Source organism: Sycon ciliatum, chromosome 1 (genome assembly GCF_964019385.1).
Source record: "Sycon ciliatum chromosome 1, ocSycCili1.1, whole genome shotgun sequence".
NCBI classification, from domain to species: Eukaryota; Metazoa; Porifera; class Calcarea; order Leucosolenida; family Sycettidae; genus Sycon; species Sycon ciliatum.
The window spans coordinates 8,079,347-8,086,858 of NC_088643.1; the positions used below are offsets into that span (position 1 = coordinate 8,079,347).

Sequence of the window (7,512 nt, forward strand, 5' to 3'; positions counted from 1 at the left end):
CGCAATTTCCACAAGCCTCCGCGAGCGGTTAACGTAAGGCATGTATTTGGTCATCCTCGCAATAAGTGGTTCCATCGAGTTGATAATCACTTCTTGACACGTTTGCTCCGATCCGTCTCTCATGAACAAATCTGTGACATTTCTAAACAGGTACTGCATTGGTTCAAAGTTGAAGTTTTCAAGTTCTTCTTCTTCCATCTCCTCAAGTTTTCGGTCGACATCCTTCAGCAAAAGGTTTGGGAGGAATTTACGATCTTCTAGAGCATGTAGTAAATGGCTTTCGGCGAGTGACTTGAACAGGCCAGCGCTGTCCCAGCTAGTGGTATCACTCAGCTGTGCTGGCAGCATCAACTCTAGGCACGACAGTGTGATAATCGACTGCTTCTTTGCTCTGCCGACCAAAGCAACATCCACATGGCTGCCGTAAATGCAACGCATAGTATCGATGCAATGGCTATGATACACGCTGGCCACACCGGTGACAATTTCCAGGTTTATGGCAGCGTCTATATATGACACGTCCAAATGAGGCCTGAGTTGATAGCGTTGCTGCACGTATAGGACAAAGAATACAGAAATTGATAGTGAAAACAACTTATTTGTGAATTCGTGAAGCATATCGGTTGACAATTTGACCTGATCACTATGATAGTACAGCCAGTTTTCCTTGGACGTTTTGGTCTTCTCGTGCGCTTCTCGTGTGCTCTGGATGGTAGTCGTGAGTCAGTCAAGTGAGAATTCAAGTCGGCAGGAATAGCGCAAGCTCACGCTTACGGAGCAACACACAATTCCCCGGGAAGAGTAAAGTAGAATTCCGACGTGACGTAAACGGACTATACGGCTGCATTTCGAGTGTGAACAGGAGACGGCGTTGTGTGCCGACTCCCCCCCCCCCCCGGAAAAAGCAAAACTGCATACTAGAGTTCTTTAGCATTTCGAACACTAAGCTCCCCATGATAATTCACCGAATGTCTAACATGGCTCATTTTTTTTTATTTTAGCAAAATAGAATTCATGCATCATCATTTTCTCTAGTCACAAGCTCCTGCATGTGTTCGACTAGTGTAAAGTCGCCAACTAATTCCAATTTCTGCCGGAATTCACCATCACAATAGACGATACCCTAATGCAGTCCCATTTCATACTAGACCACAGCCGTCAAATTACTCCCCTTTATTGAACCACAACAACGCCAGTAGTCGTAATCTTACCGTAGGGACCCTGAATGTATTCCACAATTTTAATACTTAAAGGTACATGCATTTCTCCTTTACTTCTCTCTCATTTTCTCAGGACACGTTTCATTTTTTTTTATTGTATCGCCATTATAATAATTATTGGACATCAATGCCCACTTGGTTTTGATCTAATTTAAAATATCAAGTAAACAAACTACTTACCCGACATAGAATGCTAAACATGTTTTCATCGATTAGCAGCGCCTTCAAATGCTTGGAGGTTCCACACAGCTGGATGATGTCCCGCAAGGACAATAAGGGCAGTAAATGGCCTGGCCACACGTTGAATACAGCACTCTCCATTCTACACGCGGCTGACGTTAATTCCCTTGAAGTGGTATCAATAGTCAATATGCTGTTGACCGTCCGTTGCCAAGGTTTGCTCAGAAGCCTGGCCTTGTATTCCCGGTCCTCAACGGAATGACCTGAACGTCCGCACAACCAACAAACACACACATACCCACACACACTCACGCACACACACACATGAAGAGGAACACATGCACAATGGCAAACATAAAAGCAGCCAGGCATATAGAAACATACTTTATCAATAAAGAATAGCTGGTCGATAGTATCATATAGTTGCATCAGCAAACCATCACTACAAGCCCTCGCACTATTTTTTGGATGGAATGTTTCCTGGATCAAAATCCTACAGCCGTCCTCATCATAAATGTACAGAAAAGAAAAAGGACGAAGGAACTAAACGTTACGCTATTATGTCCACTTTTCTTTTCCTTTCTATAAATTGAACCTTGGCTCACCATACGAGTTCATCGTATATGGTCTAAAATTACAAAACAAAACTGGACTCATCAATCATACAGACATCTCTCTCTCTTTCTCTCTCCCTCTCTCTCTCTCTCTCTCTCTCTCTCTCTCTCTCTCTCTCTCTCTCTCTCTCTCTCTCTCTCTCTCTCTCTCTCTCTCTCTCTCTCTCTCTCTCTCTCTCTCTGTCTCTCTCTGTCTTTCTCTGTCTCTCTGTCTCTGTCTCTCTCTCTGTCTCTCTGTCTCTCTGTCTCTCTGTCTTTCTGTCTCTCTTGCTGCTGCTAATGATCGTGATATTTATAGGCAAATATTTAATCGTCCCAGTCATGTTTGTATCTTTTTTTGCCGCCTTAGAAGATAGAAGATTCTTTGTGCTGCACTGATTAGTCCACAAAGAGCGAAACAGTTCTCTCCACCAAATAAGGATTTCACTCCTGCTCTTTTAGTAGTTGACCACCCTCATGCAGGTAGTGCCTTTGCTGTTTGCGTTATGCATAGCTCGCTGACTTTTCAGTTTGAGCACTCTGGTAAGGTACGTTCGGACCTGGTTTAAATCTGGCTTTGAAAATTGTATTTTCAATTCAAATCAGGTCCGGCCTCATTTTCTCTTTGCTGCGCTGATGAGTCTACGAATGACGAAGCAGTTCTGTCCCTGGATTGAGTATTTCGCTCCTGTTCATAGAAGTTTAGCACTCTCGTGGTTGGTATCGCCTTTGCTGTTTGCGTTATGCAGAGCTCTCTAACTTGTCGGTTCTCTTGTTGATTGTGCTTCTTCTTCCTGTTTGTTGTCATCATTATTATTATTTTTTTCATGGCACGTATAGCATATATACTAAAGTATTTTATTAGTGCAATTAAGAGTATAATCGATGCAGACATGGCCAGACAACGAGTTCATGGAAATTTTTAAGGATTTTTATGTTATTCAAAATCGATTTTCGTGTTCTGCTTATCAGTGAATAGTATCGGAACTGAGGGTACTGTGTACAAAATAGAACCTTTTATAACAGCATAATTTAAAGTGTGAACAAAAAAAAAGGAAGTGCATAATTATGTATTCATATTTTTCTAGGGCAGTCCCCACAGACCTATGGTCTCCTTACGGGGTACCCTAGCCAATCTAGGATTGCAATAAGAAATTGGCTCGGTGAAGCAGCAAGGCGGACCGATGCCGGAACTGAGTTCCAGCGGTCGGCGGCTAGATAAGAAAGAGGTAAAAACTTGTCTCAGGGCATGGATAGCCGCTTCACTTCCTGAGGGTGTCCTGCACAAAGTTGGGACGCCCCAGCAGCGGTAGTGATGTCATCCATGAGGAGTGTCTTCATGGATTTACCAATGATGCGCCGCAGGACTTCTCCTATCCCCATAGGTCGGTATCACGTGATACACACACGTAAAACACATACGTAGTACGTGGGACAAAAATCTCCCTGGCATCTGCAGTTTACTCCTCTCTGACATGTTCTCCCTTCGCGGTGACTTCGCTCACACAGATAGAGTCACCCGAGGCAAAGGCAATAATTCCCTTTCTTTACCCATTGTGAAAACTCAAGCTGGATACAAATCTATTTCATTCCTTGGTGCTGACCGCTTCAATGCGCTTCCCGACGGAATCCCTTCGCACAAATCCTATCTCCAATTATTCATTTCGCCAGGAACTTTTAACACATTCATTCATCTTGGGCACCCTGTAGGAAGACCTTAGGGTATGGTATGGTATGGTATTGATTTATTTGAATTCGGTATCTCAACAGTACATTGTACAACTTGGAAAATCCGAATGACATAGATACATAAACATAAAAGTGGAGTATGTGCTACAGCGGATCATGTCTGTTGGGAATGCCCAAGTAAAGTAATAAAATATAATAGTGAAGTAGAAAAAAAACAGGGTCCGTCCTTGGTTGCAATGCGCATTTTCTGGGTTCGATGGCAGAGATACTGTAGTTGGCAAAGCAAATTTTAAATTCCGTTCCAGAACCGCCAATGTCGAGCAGGTACTCCAGCAGCGTAGGGTGACTGACTTTTTCAAAAGCCTTTGACATGCCAAGTAGGCATATGGCATCGCCTGCTGCCGATCGTACCTATTTAGAGAGTAGTCGGGGAGTTGGTATAGGGAATCTGGCTCGAGGAGATTTGCCCAAGTGGTGATCTGTGCAATCTCGTCCATTTTGATGAACAAGCTGCAAACTTTGAAACTCAAATATGAAGAGATTGTGTGTCGTCGTTGTCATCGCAGCGACAAGAGTTTTTTTGGTCTTTTATAAGGTTTTATTATTGCTATTGATGTAGCTCTGAGCTACTGATTAGAGCAGAAAAAACTGGTCTCTACTTTAAGAAGAGACACGAAGAAGACTCGCGAAAAGCTGCTTGTAGAGCAACAAAATATAAAGTCGGCAAGTTCTTGCTGGGAACGACGCTACATTCGGATCACTGGATCCATACTAGGCTCAAGCGATTCCTCAGGGGTCAGCGCGAAGGCAGAAATAGGCATGCGGGTACAGCCAGAAATGGACGTGTGTACACATAGGAGAGCAAGGGAAGCGCAACGCGAGCTGTAGCAGCCAGAAACGGATACATGCTCAGAAAGGGGAGCACACCGCGACATGCATGGTAGCCAGAAATGGTTACATGCGCAGAAAGGGGAGCACACCGCGACATGCACGGCAGCCAGAAACGGGTAGATGCATACAACAGAGAGCAAGTAGAGCACACTGCTAGCTGCAGAACAACCAGAAATGGCTAGGTGCATACAAAAGGGAATCGCTTGGTGCCAAAAAAGGGGCACATAAAATGATCACGACTGATGTTCGTGACATTGTGAATGGAACAAGAAACGGTAGGGGTGGGGTGCAGTACTAGTAGTATTATGGTCAAGGAATCCAGGGATGATAAAGGCATTGGTGTTCATTATGGTGAGTTTGAGTAGATATCTGATGGGCTTACCTGGTAAGGATTGGATTTACCGGGGTTCTTGGTCTTCTTGTTCTTTTCTACCTTGTCCGTTGCCTTGTGTGGTCTGCCTGGCTTACTTCGCAAATACTTGGAGCGATACGCTTGACATGTAGATCTACGACGAGCCAGAAGCACAATTGCAGTGTACCCAGTCACTGCACAACTCACGATAACTAATGTAGGTGGAAGCCGAGCGATTAAGGAGGCACAACACGAATAGAGCAAGGAATAGGTGTATTGTATTGAAATTTCTCCGGTGCAAGAATGCTAGACAACCAAGAGCAGAAAGACTCAGGGACACCGAAACAAAGAGAGATGATTATTCCAGGGAAAAGTTACAAAAGACCTGCATTTGCTTCTAAACACAATTTCCTGAACAAAATGCGTCGCCATTGTGTTTACATGACGGCTTACTCACCTGGCTCACAGATAGGACAACGGGACATGTAACGTTACTGGACTGTATCGGCAGCATTGAGTAAGAAACTAAGGAAGGAAAGCACGAAATAATAATGTGAACAGACTCCGATAACCCGGCAGCTTTTATATGCAGACAGCGAAAGTACACGTACTACGAATCGGGAAAGAGCGTGGAAGGCGAAAGGTCAAAAGGGGCTACTTTGGCTGAAAAGTACTTCTAGGTAGGGGCCGGGGGTGCAGGGATAATGCTGGCATGCAACCTTATGCATTGTTCCAAGAGTACAGTCATGTCTCTGTACTCTTGATTGTACCGGTATATCAGGTATATGACGTTGTGATTGTGTAGAGCCGGAAAACCGAGGGCGTTGCGTTAGGGTCAAGTAAATAGTTGAGGTGTTGGTTTACGCATTGTTCAGATTCAGCCTGGTCAGTGTGCAACCGTTACCTCAGTGCGGCGGCGGCGGTGTGGGTTTTGCCACCCATTGTTGCTTGTGCTTGTATCTTGCGTTTGAGGCTTGGCGGGCAGGTCAGGTCTGGCCGTAGGGGTACTACGTCTTGTAGTAGTACGTGTACTGCCGTCCGTGCTGGTGTGTGTGCCTGTTGGTGAGGCAGCTTTCCTTGCAGTGCTACTGTACAATTTCTCTTGGGCTGTGTTTACATGAGGCGTTTCAACCCGGGTCAGATTTCAACCCGCCATGTGCACAAAATGAATGGCGCGTTTACATTTAGAAAAGCGATCCTGTCAGCTTTTCTATTATTGTGTTCACATGGCAGAAAAAACGACATCGCTATGCTACGTAAGTTTCTACGTAAGGTGCTCGGTATTTCACTTAGGCTACGTAAGTATCTACATGTACGTAAGGTGCTCGGTAGAGGGCTTGAAAGTGCTACGTCACAGCATAGCAACAATTTCAAAAATTCAAAAATTGGATACACTTGGATCCAGTTTTTGTATGGATCCAAGCACATTTCAAGCCGTCTTACTCACAGCAAGGTGGTGTAACCAGTGAACTGACTGATTTGGCTACTTGGGGCGGGGTTACAACTGGTGGCGAAGTAAAAGTCTCCCCTGCATATAGTCCATCGGCCAAATCTCAGAAAGGGCCTCTTTCGGCGAAGGTGATGCACTGAAGCTCCAACTAAACGCCCTTTGGCACACTAGCTCATGAGACCCCATAGAATACGAATCCGATTGTTGGACGTTGCCAATCCAGTCCAGGATAGTCGAACTGGGTCGAATACCTTCTTCCGATTTTTGTAATTTCGTCCACCATTACATCTTTCTCTTCGACTTTTTTTCGCTTGGCGAATGTTCTTGAGCCGCTGAGCAGAATCTACGCACGCTCGAACACTTGAAATGCCTGCATGTTGACGTTTCGCAAGATTCTAGCGAGCTTGGTGGAAATCTATTATTTATTTTGACATTTTTGGGGGAATCTGAATTAGAACGGTAGAAGCTCATTCGGAGAAGACGGTGTGTCGCCGCTGTCGGATTGTCGCTACTGTGTTTCAGACGTATTTGCTTGAACGTGCTATTGAGGATGGACAGAAGATGAAGTGACGGCTTTCTTGAACACGGACGTTTTGTCTACATTGTAACTGAAACATCTCATCTGGCGTCTAGAACGCAATTATTATGAGTTGTGAGTGCCAGCTGAGCTGAACACAAGCTGGACACCATTCGTCAGCTGGGAATTTGCATCGAAGCTCTTGATAGCCACGATAAGCATAATTATACAGAGGTAACCTTGTTTGACTCAATACGCATGCAGGTGATACCACTAGTGGCACTACAATGTAAATGGTGCAAAATTGATGCAACAGCGAATATGTACTTCGTACAATCACGAACAATTGTAAGGCAAGTGTTCATGCCTGTCATAGAAGAATTTCAGCCCGGAAATCTTGTTGTCATGGTCATAAATAACACAGGACTTGAGTTGGCTCTGGACATAAACACACTTGTGGTGAATACGGTCATTATTGCGAGAAAAAATATTTAGCCACTGTATGTTAACTGATGCCGCACTACACGCAATATTTCATGTACATGTATGTGAGACTCAATTGCATCCACAAGGCCGTAGATGCATGTAAGCACACAATGCTGTACAGTATAAGTAGTAGT

General features: G+C 44.4%; 1 long non-coding RNA gene across 1 annotated transcript; it reads right to left on the reverse strand.

Moving 5' to 3' along the window:
• Positions 1-285: 285 nt before the first annotated feature.
• On the reverse strand, positions 286-5,462 carry LOC135806821 (uncharacterized). The gene is made up of 4 exons (XR_010551295.1): positions 5,383-5,462; positions 4,956-5,079; positions 1,401-1,663; positions 286-549 (listed from the first exon to the last, which is right to left on the reverse strand). It is a non-coding gene; the product is annotated as an uncharacterized LOC135806821 (long non-coding RNA).
• Between the last annotated feature and the right edge of the window lie 2,050 nt (positions 5,463-7,512).